The sequence below is a fragment of the Artemia franciscana genome, chromosome 20, assembly GCF_032884065.1.
Source record: "Artemia franciscana chromosome 20, ASM3288406v1, whole genome shotgun sequence".
Lineage (NCBI taxonomy): Eukaryota > Metazoa > Arthropoda > Branchiopoda > Anostraca > Artemiidae > Artemia > Artemia franciscana.
This window is the reverse complement of record NC_088882.1, coordinates 26,910,309-26,928,498: the sequence shown is the minus strand read 5'-3', so window position 1 is coordinate 26,928,498 and position 18,190 is coordinate 26,910,309. Positions and strand designations below refer to the sequence as shown.

The 18,190-nt window shown below is 36.1% G+C and overlaps 1 protein-coding gene across 4 annotated transcripts in view; it reads right to left on the bottom strand.

Annotated features, from left to right (window-relative positions):
- LOC136039977 (uncharacterized) overlaps positions 1-18,190 on the bottom strand; it is a 152,268-nt gene that overhangs the window by 117,271 nt on the left and 16,807 nt on the right. Inside the window, exon 1 of one of the 4 annotated variants that reach the window (XM_065724035.1) lies at positions 12,597-12,672. The exons of the other annotated variants lie outside the window; for them this stretch is intronic. The gene's annotated coding sequence lies outside the window, so the exon portion shown is untranslated. Of the gene's footprint in view, positions 1-12,596; positions 12,673-18,190 lie in introns of those variants that run through there. 4 annotated transcript variants of the gene reach the window in all.

Here is an 18,190-nt window from a genome sequence, read left to right as displayed (position 1 = left end):
TGTTGTCACTCTGTCCCTTCTTTCGATTTAGAAGGAATTAAATTTTATCCATTTTATTAGTAAGGGTCATTATTAAAAAGGTACTTTGTGAGATTGGTTAAAAAGCTAAAAAATGGTTTATACTTCCAGTAACTATTTACTAGGGTAACTGGAATATATACTCTTCAGATAAATAGAGGCTAAGGGGTAACCTATCTCCCATTGACCCGAAAGGCATCAAATGAAAATTTAGTAACCTTCAGTATTTGAAATTTACTTTTTGACTTCCCTTCTCTTCCCCGTAAGACATATGTACACATCCCCTCCCCAGTCCTGTAGCAAGGCTTGGCTATGTAATGCCAGACACAGGCTTTGATACGCAAATCTCAATATTATTGACATTTTCTTTCGCGCTACGAGATAACAGTTGTTAACATTGATTAAGCAGTGATCTATGTATCTATGGAATGTATTTGCAAGGAAATAAGGGGTGGAAATTCTTTTCTCTCAGAAGGCCCTTCGAAACTAAATTTGACCCTAAGTGGAGTTGCAAACATAATAGAGACAGTGTCAGAAGACTTGCTGAGGCGTCGTCTTAGAACTTCTATAAACAAAATTAACACGGAGCAAATTGTCAAGTAGTGTTATCCAGTCTGTACGTCGTTGAAATTCGAAACCATTTGTTAAGCATTGTAGCTCAGGTGTTGAGCAAGATTGAATTACAATCCCTTCGTTGATTTTAAAACGGTCAAATAAACAATTGGGGAAGATTCCAAGTGGCACGCGACAAACCCATTCAAAGGCTATTTATGTTCATGACAGGTGGCCCAAAGGACAGTCCAGGTGACACCCTTGAAAGCATTTAATTATAGCGATTGTATCAATAAGATCATAAAATGAAATACCAACCGAGTGTTGCTTCATTGCCAGTAATTAATCCCTGCTTGTCGGTGAACTTTGAAACTGGTCATCTGACTATTCAAATATGATGAGCAAATGTGAAGCTAGAGAGGGATCAGAATAAATTCCCCCCCCCCTCCCACCTTAGAAGATAAAACTACTTTCGACTGTGACAACTTGCAAATGCGACTACAACTGCTTGGAAATACAATAGTGACAGCTTGCGACGAGTGTAACAACTCGTGACTGCAACCGCTAGTGCTCTTGACTGCAACCGCTAGTGCTCGTGACTGTGACTACTACTATTAGTACTTTCACTGCTCCTGCGATTGTGACTGTAAATACTACAACCTTAAAACTATTAAAACTAAGGCTATTGAACTGAATCAAAAGAATTTAGGAGCATAGTGCATCTAGGTTATCAAAATGTCTTATCTGCAATACCTCACGGAAGGGTTGGGTTATCAAGTTTTAAATTTCAATGAATATTGAGGAGGATATTACACTAAATCAAATGACTCCAGGCACATACAAGTTGTAAGAATTCGTATCTGTATTAATGTAAGCATCGGCTACTGGTATTTACAGAGGCGCTATATGGACCAAATCTTGGGGTGGGCATGAACTCCATCTTGCCCCCCCCCCTGAATCACTTCGTTTCGCGTAATCATCTAGGAAATGGGCACTTGAAAGAACTCGAGAATTTTATTATGTATCTAACCTACTTTCAAAGTTTACAATGATTAATAGCAAATAGCGTAATTACCCCAAAGGTCGTCAAGTAATTACGCTCTTTGGTTAATAGGCGTGCAGTAATTTCAAATCAATTGCACATAATGGATTATGTTGGACATAATGGATTATTATGGCTGGCAAAGGGCCCTTCGTGGTGGAGCTTGGGCCCCCCTGAAAAATCAGGATTTTCATGAAATGCTAATGGTTACTTACAAGTTGTCGAAAGAGTATATCTTCAATATTCCAAAAGGAGTTAGGGAAGGATATTAAGTTGAAATATTCAAAGATTGTTGAGTATGATGTTGAACTTGAGGACATTATGTGCCCCATCCCCCCATTTGTTATTGGGCACAGCTTCAAGTTTTTAACATGAAAATTTTAGGGAATGCCGAATGGGATGTTGAACTAAGTAAAAAAAAAAACACCATACGCCTTCTGGTTGTCAAAACGGTGTCTGTGCAGTATATCAGGAATAGGTAAGAGTATTAAGTTTAAACTCCCAAAGAATGTTGAAAAAGATATTAAACCTAATCAAAATAAAACTACATGCATCCCGGTATAGGTATTGAGCTGTAGCTCTCAGAGCTTTGAGGGATGTGGAACTTAATCGAAACACAATTAAACATCAGACAGTGGGACCACTCTCTTTTTTTTCAAGTGTGCTAAATTGTAAACAATGTGATTGAAAGAGTTGCAAGAAAATCCAATTATTTTCTCTCTCATTTTATAGCTCGTTAAGTATACGTTTAGCAGCCCTGTGATTCGGAAATGACCTTTCGAAAGGGGGGCTAGGACCTAGTAAAAAAAATGAGTAAAACCAGTTCCACACTTTACGCATACCTCTCTCAAATACTGTTACAAAAACTGGTGACCTCGTGGAGACATTCGGTTTTGTAAGAATGTTGGATCTGATTACTGGATGAGCATTGTGGGGGAAACTCCTGAATCAATGAAGGTAAAATAGGAAGTGTCAGCACAAAGCCGTGTCGCCATTATGACATTTTCAGGCAAAGTTATCCCTGCATTCCGATTTTTTTTTTCTGGCAGTTCCACATCGCATTGGTACTTTTTAAGGCTTAAAAGGCAAATTGGACATCTTTAAAATGGACTTATATCGGAAGAATAAAATACAGTAAATAAAAAGCTGTTTTAACCTTTTTTTATTTTAAAGTGATTCTCAAGTTACAAATACTATTGTCAACTACAACCTAAGAACAATACTTTCAATAATGTTGGCTCCAAACCACAAAAATTACACACGACGATACTACCGATCTGGTATTTGGCCAGCAAATTTAACAGATCCAAAAAATCAATCTTGACATGCCATATAAAGCTAACTTGTATGTGCTGGATAATACACTGGAAAACTAACGGAAGAATAGACACCTATCTAAGAATTTATTTTGACTAGACAAAATGCTTTAGGGAGGAGGGGAATGAAAATAAACGTGCAAAACGTAAAGCAAAATGTTTTTGAAAAGCCCAGGAAAACATAGGAGAAACCATCAAAGCCTTAAAATTTTCCACGGAAAAGGAAGTACAGGCCAGATGATCTCCTTCCTCAAAACTTTTCTTCCTGTCCCGTATGCGTCTCTAAATCATTAATAGGATAGATTTTGTCATTAATTTGAATAGAAAAAAGCAAGTAAAGCCTCCGATTTGAAACTCCATTTTTGAACACAATCCTACCTTTTCTATCTCTCACATTGACTTATTTTTTATAATCCAGTCTGTTTATTTTTTATTTTTTAGATGATAAAGAAACAAAAAAATGCTACCGACTGGACACGTACGTAAGAGTTTTTTTTTGTGAGTGGGCTAGTGACAAACTGAAGGAGGTTTGATTGTTTTTTTTTTAAGTTTAGTTTTAAATTCAATTTCCAAGATTTTTCTAAAGACGGTTCATTTTCAAGAAGGACACTCCCTTTTTACCTTTTCAGATGAGCCAATGGATGTCATATTTTTTTTGGTATTTTCTTTAATTCAATTTAGCCTGAAAATAAACTATTTTAGGGATTTAAAACTCTTTGGGTTTTTCTTAGCATATGACAAATTCAATCCTTTCTAATATTCTAAGACATGGCGGACTTCTATTATATCATATATTATTATATTAATATATAATATATTATTAATATATTAATATTATTAATATATAATATATCATATATTATCATATATCTAATATATATGGTGGGACGTTGATTTTCATATCATTAGACGCTATTGTTCTGTATCCAAAATAGGAGAAGCACTTTTCACCCAATGAATTTCTGCATGTATGTCGATATAGACTAGAACGTCCATAGCGTTCTAGTCCCATATAACTCCCATAGCCTTAAGAACGGCTTCTCAAGGACAAAAGAGTTGATTTTGAATGACAAGTATTTTAAAAGTACTGTAAAACCTTACCGTAAAGAACAAAGGGATGAGGAGGGGACAATATTCATTCTATACGAAATAATTTCTGACCGTTTTATGTTTTAATGTTGCTCCTTACTTTCAATTAAAAAAACATGTGTTTTTATTTAATATGCTCAATGAAGCAGCTATTAGCTATTATTAGAAGCAGCTATTTTTAGGGGGGTACTCATCAATAAGGAGGGCAATATTCTTTCTATGTCATAATACTGATATTATTATATAATTTAAAATAACACTTTTCAGTAACACATTTTAGTCCTAGGGTAGGACGACCAAAATCTAGGAGAGACTTTTTTTCTGATTTTGTTCAATGAAAGTACCAAAATAGCTATTTCTCAAAAACTAAGAGGGACAAAGGAATCTAAATGGATCATCTTTCTTTCCCTCTAACCCCCGTCCTAATTTGTGTGCCTGTTCATTGGGTTTATGAACTAATTACTAATTTTTTCTTTGGCCTAAATGTATTCTTAGCTCCAAATTAACAGTGACATTTTTGTATAATTTTCTCATTTTTTTGCTACAAAATTACAATAGTTTTTTCTTGTGATGACTGGTCAATAAAGGGTAATTTAGACCTATAATTGCCATTTTAGACTGCCATTAGAATTGTTTACTAATCTTTATATATTTCAGCCGGGAATAACAGGATCTACAAATAACAGCATAACAGCATCTACAAATTTACTTTCCTGAACATGGCTTGCTTTTAATAACAACTTCTTATATATTCCTCAAGTTAACCATTCGTTAGTGACATCTATTATTGGAAAATACATTCACTTCTGTATTAAATTTTAAACAGTTCGTGGTAACAAACTGTAGTAAGGAGCGACCCGGCCAATAGTAAACGAAACTCTAAAAAACGGAATTTTGATAGAAAAAGATACATAAAAAAAATCGGATTTTTATGCTGATTTTAAATAAATAAGTTTCATCAAATTTAGTCATTGTAATCAAAAGTTACGAGCATGAGAAAAGTTGCCTTATTTTGGAAAAAGGGGGAAACATCCCCTAGAAACCGTAGAATCTTAACGAAAATCACACCATCATTCAGCGTATCAGAGAACTCTACTGTAAAAGTTTCAAGCTCCTATCTACAAAAATGTGGAACTACCGTATTTTTTGCCAGAAGACCGATCACGGGTGCGTGTTTATTTGTTGTTTTTTTGTTTTTTTTCCAGTGGTCATCGTATCGACCAAGTTGTCCTAGACTGTCTCAAGAGGGCTCATTCTAAAGGAAATTAAAAGTTCTAGCGCCCTTTTTAAGTGACCAAAAAAATTGGAGGGCACCTAGCCCCCCTCCCACGCTCATTTTTTCCCGAAGTCAACGGGTCAAAATTTTGAGATATCCACTTTGTTCAACATAGTCGACAATCATAATAACTATGTCTTTGGGATCACTTACTCCCCCATAGTCCCCGGGGGAGGGGCTGCAAGTTACAAACTTGGCCAGTGTTTACATACAGTAATGGTTATTGGGAAGTGTGCATACATTTTTCAGGCGGATTATTTTGGTTTGGGGGGAGGGGTTGAGGTGAAGGGGCTCTGTGGGAAGATCTTTCCTCGGAGGAATATGTCATGGGGGAAAAGAAATTCAATGAAGGGGGCGCAGGATTTTCTAGCACTATTATAAAAAAAAACAATTAAAAAACAAATATGAAAAAGTTTTTTCAACTGAAAGTAAGGAGCAGCATTAAAACTTAAAACGAACAGAGATTATCTCTGTTCATCTCCTCCTAAATACCTCGCTCTTTACGCTAAAGTATTTTTAATAATTTCAACTATTTATTTTACGGCCTTTCTGATTCAGGGGTCATTCTTAAAGAGTTGGGACAAAATTTAAGCTTTAGTGTAAAGAGTGAGGTATTAACGAGGGGACAAACCCCCTCATAAAAATAATAAAACTATAAGAATATGAAAGTTCGTTACGTAAGTTAATTCTTAAGTTGCGTATATTTTGTACTAATAAAAACGTTCGTTAAAAATTAAAAGTTCTAGTTGATTTTTCCAGTAACCAAAAAATTGGAGGGCAACTAGGCCTCCTTCTCTATCCCTTTTTCTCAAAATCGTCTGATCAAAACAAAGAGAAAGCCATTTAGCCAAAAAAAGAATTAATATGCACATTTCATTTTAATAATTTATGTGCGGAGAGCCAAAATCGAACATGCATTAATTCAAAAACGTTCAGAAATTAAATAAAAAAAACTAGTGTTTTTAACTGAAAGTAAGGAGTGACATTAAAACGTAAAACGAACAGAAATTACGCCGTGTATCAAAGGGAATGTTCCCTTCTCAACGCTCTGCTCTTTACGCTAAAGTTATTTACTGTTTAATAAAGTAGAATCAAACAATTCGTGGTAACGAACTGTAGTAATGAGTAACCCGGTTCAATAGTAGCCGAAACTCTTAACAAGAGCCAAGAGCTCATATGGCACTTGTGACGAGGCAAGAAGAGCTAAGAGCCAAGAGCTCGTATGGTATGAGCTCTAACAAAATTCTAAGAATCAATAGATTGATTTAAAAGGAAAATGAGAGGCTTAGTGCCGGTCAGGATTTAAAATGAGAGGTCTGAGTCACGATGTCCTTCTAAATATCAAATTCATTAAGATCCGATCACCCACTCGTAAGTCATAAATACCTCATTTTTTCTAATTTTTCCTCTCCCTTTAGCCGTCCAGATAGTCGAATCTGGGAAAACGACTTTATCAAGTCAATTTGTGCAGCTCCCTGACACGCCTACCAATTTTCATCGTCCTAGCACGTCCAGAAGCACCAAACTCGCCAAATCACTGAACCCCTCCTCCCAACTCCCCCAAAGAGAGCGAATCCAGTACGGTTATGTCAATCGCGTATCAAGGACATTTGCTTATTCTATCCACCAAGCTTCATCCCGATTCCTCCACTTCAAGCGTTTTCCAAGATTTCCCCCTTCAACTCCCCCCAATGTCAACAGATCTCTTCGGGATTTGAAATAAGAGCTCTGAGGCATGAATTCCTTCTAAATATCAAATTTCATTAAGATCCGGTCGCACGTTCTTAAGTTAAAAATACCTCAATTTTTCAAATTTTTCCAAATTAACACCCCCCCCTCCCCAGCTCCTCCAAAGAGAACGGATCCATTCCAATTATGTCAATCACGTATCTAGAGCTTGTGCTTATTGTTCCCATCAAGTTTCATCCCGATTTCTCCACTCTAAGCGTTTTCCAAGATTTCTGTTTCCCTCCAACAACCCCCTATGTCCCTGGATCCAATTCGAGTCGAAAATGGAGCATCTGAGACATAAATTTCTTTTATATATATATCAAGTTCCATTAAGATCCGATCACCTATTCGTAAGATAAAAACACCCCAATTTTCACGCTTTACAAGAATTCCGGTTTCTCCCTCCAACTCCCACCAATGTCACAGGATCTGGTCGAAATTCAAAATTAGACCTTTAAAGCAGAAGATCCTTCTAAGTATCAAATTTTATTAAGATCTGGTCACCCGTTCGTAAGTTACAAATACCTCATTTTTCCGAATTACCCCTCCCCCAACTCCACAAAAGAGAGCAGATCTTTTGTGGACATGGTCCGGTTATGTCAGTCACGTATCTTGACAGGTTTTGATTCTCCCCATCCAGTTTCATCCTAATCTCTCCGCTTTAAGTATTTTCTAGGATTTCCGGTTCCCCCCCAACTGCCCCTCCCAATGACGCTGGATCCGGTTGAGATTTAAAATAAGAGATCTGAGTTACGAGGTCCTTCTATATATGAAATTTCATGAAGATCCCATCACTCCTTCGTAAGTTAACCCCCTCCCCAACTACCCCAAAGAGAGCGGATCCATTCCAGTTATGTCGATCATGTATCTAGGACTTGTGCTTATTTTTCCCACCAAGTTTCATACCGAACTCCACTCTAAGTGTTTTCCAAGATTTTAGGTTTCCCCCTCCCAACCCCCAACCCCCAATGTCACCAGATCCGGTCGGGATTTAAAATAACAGCTCTGAGACACAGTATCCTTCCAAACATCAAATTTCATTAAGATCTGATCAACCGTTCGTAAGTTAAAAATACTTCATTTTTTCAATTTTTTCCGAATTGACCGGCCCCTCACTCCCCCCCCCAGATGGTCAAATCGGGAAAACGACTATTTCTAGTTTAATCTGGTCCGGTCCCTGATACGTCTGCCAATTTTCATCGTCCTAGCTTACCTGGAAGTGCCTAAAGTAGCAAAACCGGGACCGACAGACCGACAGAATTTGCGATTGCTATATGTCACTTGGTTAATACCAAGTGCCATAAAAACGGAATTTTTATAACAACAGTTAGAATCGCATTTTAATGCTGATTTCAAACATATAAGTTTATATATTTTGATTTTAAATCATAGTTAAAATATGATTTTATAATATATAAATATATTAGATTTTAAATCATTAAGTTTAGACTTACCCATCAAAAGTTACGAGCCTGAGAAAATTTACCTTATTTTATAAAATAGGGGGAGACACCCCTTGAAAGTCATAGAATCTTAACAAAAATCACACCATCAGATTCAGCGTATCAGTCAACCATACAGTATTAGTTTCAAGCTCATATCTACAAAAATGTGGAATTTTGCATTTTTTGCCACAAGACAGATCACGGATGCGTGTTTAATTTTTTTATTATGGCACTTGGTATTAACCAAGTGACATATAGCAGTCGCCAATTCTGTCGGTCTGTCTGTCGGTCTGTCTGTCGGTCCCGGTTTTGCTACTTTAGGCACTTCCAGGTAAGCTAGGACGATGAAATTTCGCAAGCGTATCAGGCACCAGACCAGATTAAATTAGAAATAGTCGTTTTCCCGATTTGACCTTCTGGGGGGGGGGGGGGAGTGGGGGCCTGGTTAATTCGCAAAAATAGAAAAAATGAAGTATTTTTAACTTATCAGCGGGTGATTGGATCTTAATGAAATTTGATGTTTGGAATGATATTGTGTCTCAGAGCTCTTATATTAAATCCCGTCTGGATCTGATGACATTGGGGGGAGTTGGAGGGGGGAAACCTAAAGTCCCGGTTTTGCTACTTTAGGCACTTCCAGGTAAGCTAGGACGATGAAATTTGGCAAGCGTATCAGGGACCAGACCAGATTAAATTTGAAACAGTCGTTTTCCCGATTTGACCATCTGGGGGGGGGGGGGAATGGGGGCCGGTTAATTCGGAAAAAATAGAAAAAATGAAGTATTTTTAACTTATGAGCGGGTGATTGGATCTTAATGAAATTTGATGTTTGGAATGATATTGTGTCTCAGAGCTCTTATTTTAAATCCCGACTGTGTCTGATGACATTGGGGGGAGTTGGAGGGGGAAAACCTAAAATCTTGGAAAACACTTAGAGTGGAGGGATCGGGATGAAACTTGATGGGAAAAATAAGCGCAAGTCCCAGATACATGATTGACATAATCGGAACTGATTTGCTCTCTTTGGGGTAGTTGGGGGGGGGGGGAATAAATCTTAAAAATTAGAAAAATGAGGTATTTTCAACTTACGAACGGGTGATCGGATCTCAATGAAATTTGATGTTTAGAAGGATATCGTGTCTTAGAGCTCTTATTTTAAATCCCGACCGGATCTGGTGATGGGGGCGGGGAGTTGGGAGGGGGAAACCTAAAACTTGGAAAACACTTAGAGTGGAGGGATCGGGATGAAACATGGTGGGAAAAATAAACACAAGTCCTAGATAGATGATTGACATAAACGGAACGGATCCGCTCTCTTTTGGGTAGTTGAGGGGGGGGGGGTATTTCTGAAAAATAAAAAAAATGAGGTATTTTTAACTTACGAACGGGTGATCGGATCTCAATAAAATTTGATATTTAGAAGGATATCGTGGCTCAGAGCTCTTATTTTAAACCCGACCGGATCTGGTGACATTGGGGGGAGATGGGAGGGAGAAACCTAAAAATTGGAAAACACTTAGAGTGAAGGGATCGGGATGAAACTTGGTGGAAAAAAAACACGAGTCCTAGATACATGATTGACATAACCAGAACGGATCCGCTCTCTTTGGGGTAGTTGGGGGGGGGGGGTTAATTCTGAAAAATTAGAAAAAATTAGGTATTTTTAACTTACGAATGGGTGATTGGATCTCCATGAAATTTGATTTTTAGAAGGATATCGTGTCTCAAAGCTCTTATTTTGAATCCTGACCGGATCTGGTGACATTGGGCGAAGTTTGGGGTGGTGAAACCTAAAATGATGGGAAACGCTTAGATTGAAGGGATTGGGATGAAACTTGGTTGGAAAAATAAGCAGAAGTCTTGCATACGTGATTTACATAATTGGAACGGATCCGATCAATTGCGGGGGGGGGGGGGGGGGGTAATCCTGAAAAATAAGAAAAATGACGTATTTTTAACTTACGAAGGAGTGATCGGATCTTCATGAAACTTCATATTTAGAAGGACCTCGTAACTCCGATATCTTATTTTAAATCTCAACCGGATCAAGCGTAATTGGGGGGGGGGGCTGTTGGGGGACCGAAATCTTAGAAAATACTTAAAGCGGTGAGATCAGGATGAAACTGGATGGGAAGAATAGAAACCTGTCTAAGATACGTGACTGACATAACTGGAGCGGATCTGCTCTCTTTGGTGGAATTGGGGGGGGGGGGTAATTTTGAAAATTGAGGTATTTGTAACTTACGAAAGGGTGACCAGATCTTAATGAAATTTGATATTTAGAAGGATCTTGTGCTTTAAAGTTCTAATTTCAAATTCCGACCACATCCTGTGACATTCGGGGGAGTTGGAGGGGGGAACCGGAATTCTTGGAAAACATGAAAATTGGAGTATTTATATCTTACGAATAGATGATCGGATCGTAATGAAATTTGATTTTTAGAAGGAATTCATGTCTCAGAGCTCTTATTTCAAATCCCGACCAGATCTTTTACATTGTGGGGATTTGGGGGGGGGAAATCTTGGAAAAACACTTGGAGTGTAGGAATCGGGATGAAGCTTGGTGGATAGAATAAACAAATGTCCTTGATACGTGATTGATAGAATCGTACTGGATTCGCTCTCTTTGGGGGAGTTGGGGGGAGGGGTTCAGTGATTTGGCGAGTTCGGTGCTTCTGGACGTGCTAGGGCGATGAAAATTGGTAGGCGTGTCAGGGAGCTGCACAATTTGACTTGATAAAGTCGTTTTCCCAGATTCGACCATCTGGAGGGCAAAAGGGAGAGGAAAAATTAGAAAAAATTAGGTATTTATAACTTACGAGTGGGTGATCGGATATTAATGAATTTTGATATTTAGAAGGACTTTGTGACTCAGAGCTCTTATTTTAAATCTTGACCGGCATTAAGCCTCTTATTTTCCTTTTTAAATCAATCTATTGATTCATAGAATTTTGTTAGAGCTCATACCATATGATCTCTTGGCTCTTAGCTCTTCTCGCCTCGTCACAAGTGCCATATGAGCTCTTAGCTCTTGTTTTTTTTTCTCCAGGGGTGATCGTATCGACCGAGTGGTTTTAGAATGTCGTGTGAGGGCTCATTCTAACGGAAAATAAAAATTTTAGTGCCCTTTTTAAGTGACCAAAAAATTGGAGGGCACCTAGGCCCCCTCCCACGCTAATTTTTCCCCAAAGTCATCGGATCAAAATTCTGATATAGCCATTTTATTCAACATAGTCGAAGAACCTAATAACTTTGTCTTTGGGGACGACTTATTCCCCCACAGTCCCCGTGGGAGGGGCTGCAAGTTACAAACTTTGACCAGTGTTTACACATAGTAATGATTATTGGGAAGTGTACAGACGCTTTCAGGGGGATTTTTTGGTTGAGGGGAATAGGTTGAAGGGAGTGGGTTATGCGGGGGGAACTTTCCATGCAGGAATTTTTCTTGGGTAATAGAATTTCCATGAAGGGGGCGCAGGATTTTTTTTAAGCATTTTTTTAAAGAGCAATGAAACAATTAATGTGAAAAAGTTTCTTCAACTGAAAGTAAGGAGCAGCATTAAAACCTGAAACGAACAGAAATTATTACGCACATGATGGGGTTCACCTCCTCCTAATACTTCACTCTTTACGCTAAAGTAATTTTATTGATTTCAACTATTTATTCTACGGCTTTTGAGATTCAGGGGTCATTGATAACGAATTGGGACAAAATTTAAGCTTTAGTGTAAAGAGCAAGGTATTGACGAGGGGGCGAACCCCCTCATATACGTTATAAAAACATAGGAATTTAGAAATTCGTTACGTAAGTTAGTTCGTAAGTTACGTGTATTTTTGCTAATAAAAACGTTCGTAAAATTAAAAATTCTAGATGCCTTTTTAAGTAACCAAGAAATTAGAGGGTAACTAGGCCTAGTCCCCCGCTCCTTTTTCTCAAAATCGTCCGCACAAAACTATGAGGGAGCCATTTAGCCAAAAAAAAAATAAATAAATTCAACAACAGAAGAGAAATTCATGAGGACTTTTTTTTCCTAAGACAGTGAACCAACAAAACCTATTTGAATATTTCGGCCCTATATCTAAGGGCCATCTTAAGCAAAGAAAATAATAAACACTAAAACACTTACAATAAAAGTTTTCGGTTAAAAAATTCATTCTTTTTTTTAAATATCCTTGGCATCATCTCTTAACATCACTTCTTAACATTTCATCATTCATCACTTCTTAACGGGAAATTCAGCCAAGACTGCGTGATAAAGGCTAACATTTTACAAGCTAAAAAGGTTCATTCATTGAACTAACTATGTTTATTAAAAATTGGAATAATTTCTTATTGCGATATTTGCCTTCTCTGCAGCTAATCATGTAGTTCTTTTGGGATTGGGCTTGTTTTTATTCGTTCCTATTTTTGCTTTATTTTGAATTAGATTATTTTCTATAATTAATTTTGTGTACATAGGGTTGAGTGTGTATTCACCCAAGTCTCTATTTAGGGATGTATTATTATTTAAGTTTCGTTTGATTTCGATTGCCTCCCGGACTGTTTGTTTGATTCCTAGGTCACTGCTAATTAGAATTGTTTTGTCAAATAGAACATAACGGTTTGGATTTTCAAAAATATAATTGCTTAAAGCTGAATCGAAAGATATGGAGTTATTTCTAGATTTTAATGCTTATTCAATACTTTCTTTGTGTTGCTGTAATCTTGTTCCTAAGTTTTGGTGGGTTCGACCAATGTAATAATTTCCACAACTACAAGGTATTTGATACACCCCTCTTAGACGAGTAACTGGGGTTTTATCCTTACCAGAATTGAGAAGATTCATTATACTTAAATTACTTGTGGATACAACACATAAATTGTTTTTAAACAAACTTTTTTCAGTTTTGAAGTATTTTCGGAATAGATTTTCTAGATTTTAATGCTTTTTCGATACTTTCTTTGTGTTGCTGTAATCTTGTTCCTAAATTTTGGTGGGTTCGACCAATGTAACAATTTCCACAACTACATGGTATTTGATACATCCCTCTTAGACGAGTAACTGGGATTTTATCCTTACCAGAATTGAGAAGATTCATTATACTTAAATTACTTATGAGTACAACCCGTAAATTGTTTTTTAAACAAACTTTTTTCAGTTTTGAAGTATTTTCGGAATATAAGGTAGGTAAATCGGGCTTGTGGGATTATTCGAATCGTTGTTTGGAGTTTTCATTTTTGTTGGTTCACTGTCTGTACAACTGACGAAAAGGCAATATGCGCATACTTCCTTATATGAAATTACTCCGTATATGAAAGGGGCTTTTCCTCTTCAACGCCCCGCTCTTTACGCTAAAGCTTGACTCTTTCTCTTAACTATACCTCTTAAAACAGTAAAAACCTTTAGCGTAAAGAGTGGGGCGTCGAAGAGGAAAAGCCCCTTTCATATACGGAATAATTTTATATAAGGAAGTATGCGCATACTGCCTTTTCGTCATTTGTACATCCCCCTCATTATGCCATGAAAGTTTCCACTTAATATTCATAAGCCATTCATAAAATTAAAAATCTTTATTTCGATCTGAATGTTTCTATTTCTCATAATATCAGAAAAAAACGCTATTACCGAGATTATCGAAAAAAAAATGAATTTAATTCAAAGAAAGATGTCTGCAGTATACTGATATGCTACAGTACTGAACTAGCTCTCAAAGGGATTACACCTATTTGAACTTTTGAATTGTTTCAACTTGATCCTTAGCCATGAATTAATTCAGTGACTACAGAAATTGTGCAATTTGATACTTGAATTTATCACACAATCAGATTTTGGCGTTTTGAATTGAGAAAATTAGATACGATAGCCAAGTATGGTGTGTAGAGAAAATTGGATATAATTTGCCTGCGCGTTAATTACACCTTTTAGTGTAGAGAAGGATTAGCAGTTGGGCCGACCTCGCACACGCACAGTTTGGACTGATTGTTCACTTGGATACATTAGTGAGGCTCGGCCCTCACGGAAAGATAAGTTTTTTTCACTTTATAATCTTTGATTTACTGGGCATGAATCCTGTGAACATTAAAATCGGTGATTTATTCCTAGCCAAATTTGCGGGCAATCCCTTCTGGTCAATTCGAATCCTAGAGGCAATGACGACGAATACCGGAGACTGCAAATTTGCTGTTTTTTGCCACGGCAAAAAACACGTTTTTTGCTACGGCAAAAAAAGGGGCTGTTCCCTCTTCAACACCCTGCTCTTTGAGCTAAAGTTTGACTCTTTCTCTCAACTCTAATTTTTAAAACAGTAAAAACTTTAGCGTAAAGAGCAGGGCGTTGAAGAGGGAACAGCCCCTTTCATATACGGGGTAATTTCTGTTCGTTTTAAGTTTTAATGTAGCTCCTTACTTTCAGTTAAAAAACTCGTTTTTTTATTTAATTTCTGAACGTTTTTTAGTTAATCCATGTTTTGATTTCGGCTCTCCGCAGATGAATAATTAAAGCGAAATTTGCATATTTATTTATTTGGCGAAATGGCTTTCCCATAGTTTTAATTGAATGATTTTGAAAAAAGGAGGGGGAGGAGGCCCAGTTGCCCTCCAATTTTTTGGGTACTTAAAAAGGCAACTAGAACTTTTAGTTTTTTACGAACGTTTTCATTAGTAAAAGATATATTTAACTTACGAATTAGCTTACGTAACAAACTTCTATATTAGCACATTTTTATTATCATGAAAAGAGAAATCACCAATGCTACAGCACAAACACAAAAAAAAAAAAAAAAAAAAAAAAAAAAAAAAAAAAAAAAAAAAAAAAAAAAAAAAAAAAAAAAAGGAGACAGAAGGAGAAAAGGAAGACTGTTTTCCTAAATTAGTGATTAATATAGACCAGCACTTGAATGAGGCCTTAACCCTACTCATCCATACAATCACATAGGTCAAACAGCATAGCCACACACAATCAACCATACCATTTCTCTCATAAATACTGTTATTGCTCAAAGATTTGACTCTTTGCCACAATTCTACTTTTAAAACAATTAAAAGCTTTAGCGTAAAGAGCGAGGGATTGCGGAGGGGACAACCCATTTTATATACGGAGTAATTTCTGTTCGTTTTAAGTTTTAATGTCGCTCCTTACTTTCAGCTAAAAAATTAGTTTTTTTTATTTAATTCGTTAAGAAGTGATGAATGATGAAATGTTAAGAAACGACGCCAAGGCTATTTAAAAAAAAGAATGGATTTTTAACTGAAAACTTTTATTGTAAGTGTTTTATTGTTTATTATTTTCTTTGCTGAAGACGGCCCTTAGATATAGGGCCGAAATATTCAAATAGGTTTTGTTGGCTCACTGTCTTGGGAAAAAAAAGTCCTCATTATTCTCTCTTCTGTAGTTGTACTATGGAAAGGCAGTGTGGTCTTCGTCATTATTTAAAAAATAAATTAATCTGCAAATTTCCTTTTAATTATTCATGTGCAGAGCGCCAAAGTCAAAACATGCATTAATTCAAAAACGTTCAGAAATTAAATTAAAAAACACAGTTTTTTTTTAACTGAAAGTAAGGAGTGACATTGAAACTTAAAACGAATAGAAATTACTCCGTATATGAAAGGGGCTGTTCCCTCCTCAACGCCCCGCTCTTTACGCTAAAGTTTTTTACTGTTTTAAAAAGTAGAGTTGAGGGAAAGAGTCAATATTTAACGTAAAGAGTGGGGCGTTGGGGAGGAAAAGTCCCTTTCATGTACGGAGTAATTTCTGTTCGTTTTAAGTTTTAATGTCACTCCTTACTTTCAGTTAAAAAAACTGGGTTTTTCATTTAATTTTACTAAACTGTAGCTAGCCTTTTGAATACCTTGGATTTATTTCAACTTTTCATTCCGCTGACCCGCTCATATTTGCATTTAATTGCAATATGGCATACTAAATTACTTCTTTGTAATCTGAGTGTCTTATCTGTGAACTTTATTGTTATTTGCCAACTTCTACAGTAAAAGATAAAAGCATAATAGCCTCTCTTTGGTAGTGTTTGCGCTTTGCTCTAATTTATAGCTGACAGATTAATTGAAACTTAAAAATTAATTTTTGAAAACTTTATTTCAAACTTTATATATTTTAAATATAAATCATATTTAATTATTAATCATATTTAATCATATTTATTCATATTTCATCTTTATTAATTATATATATATATATATATATATATTAAATATTTTATATTTATCATAATTATATATATATATATATATATATATATATATATATATATATATATATATATATATATATATATATATATATATATATATATATATATATATATATTATATATAATCAAACTTTATAAACTTTATTTTTCAAACGCTAGCGTTTGAAACTCTACTTTTTAAACAGTAAAAAACTTTAGCGTAAAGAGCGAGGCGTTGAGGAGGAAAAGCCCCTTTCATATGCGAAGTAATTTCTGTTCGTTTTAAGGTTTAATGTCGCTCCTCAATTTCAGTTAAAAAAATGTGTTAAAAAAAATCAGTTAAAAGAAAATTGTTTTTTTTTTTATTTGATTTCTGGGCGTTTTTGAATTAATGCATGTTTTGATCTTGGCTCTACGCACATAAATAATTAAAACGAAATGTGAATATTAATTTTTTTTTGGCTAAATAGCTTTCTCATAGTTTTCATCGGAAGATTTTGAGAAAAAAAAGAGCAAGGGAGGAGGCCTAGCTGCTCTCCAATTTTTTGATTACTTAAAAAGGCAACTATAACTTTTAATTTTTACGAAAAATTTCATGAGTAAAAACTATACGTAACTTACGAATTAACTTACGTAACGAAATTCTGTATTCGTATGTTCTTATTGCATATATGAGGTGGGTTCATCCCCTCGTCAATACCTCGCTCTTTACACTAAAGCTTAAATTTTGTCCCAATTCCTTAAGAATGACCCCTGAGTCACAAAGGCCGTAGAATAAATAGTTGAAATTAACAAAAAATATTTTTGCTTAAAGAGCGAGGTATTACGAGGAAGTAAAACCCTCATATGCGTAATAATTTCTGTTCGTTTTAAATTTTAATGCTGCTCCTTACTTTCAATTGAAAAAAACTTTTCATATTTATTTTTTCTTTTTTTTAAATAATGCTAGAAAACCTTGCGCCCCCTTCATTGAAATTCTCTTCACCCATGACAAATTCCTCCATGGAAAGATCCTCCCACATAACCCCCACCTCAACTTCTCTCCCTCCCCCCAAACCAGAAAAATCCCCCTAAACACGTCTGTGCACTTCCCAATAATCATTACTATATGTAAACACAGGTCAAAGTTTGTAACTTGCAGCCCCTCTCACGGGGACTGTGGGGGAGTAAGTCGTCCCCAAATACATAGTTATTAGGTTTTTCGGCTATGGTGAATAAAATGGGTATCTCAGAATTTTGATCCGGTGACTTCGGGGAAAAATGAGCGTGGGAGGGGGCCTAATTGCCCTCCAATATTTTTGGTCACTTAAAAAGAGCACTAGAACTTTTAATTTTCATTAGAATGAACCCTCTCGCGACATTCTAGGACCAATGAGTCAATAGGATCACCCCTCGGGAAAAAAACAAATAAACACGCATCCGTGATCTGTCTTCTGGCAAAAAACACGAAATTCCACATTTTTGTAGATAGGAGCTTGAAGGTTCTACAATATGGTTTTCTGATACGCTGAATATGATGAACTGATTTTCGTTAAGATTGTATGACTTTTAAGGG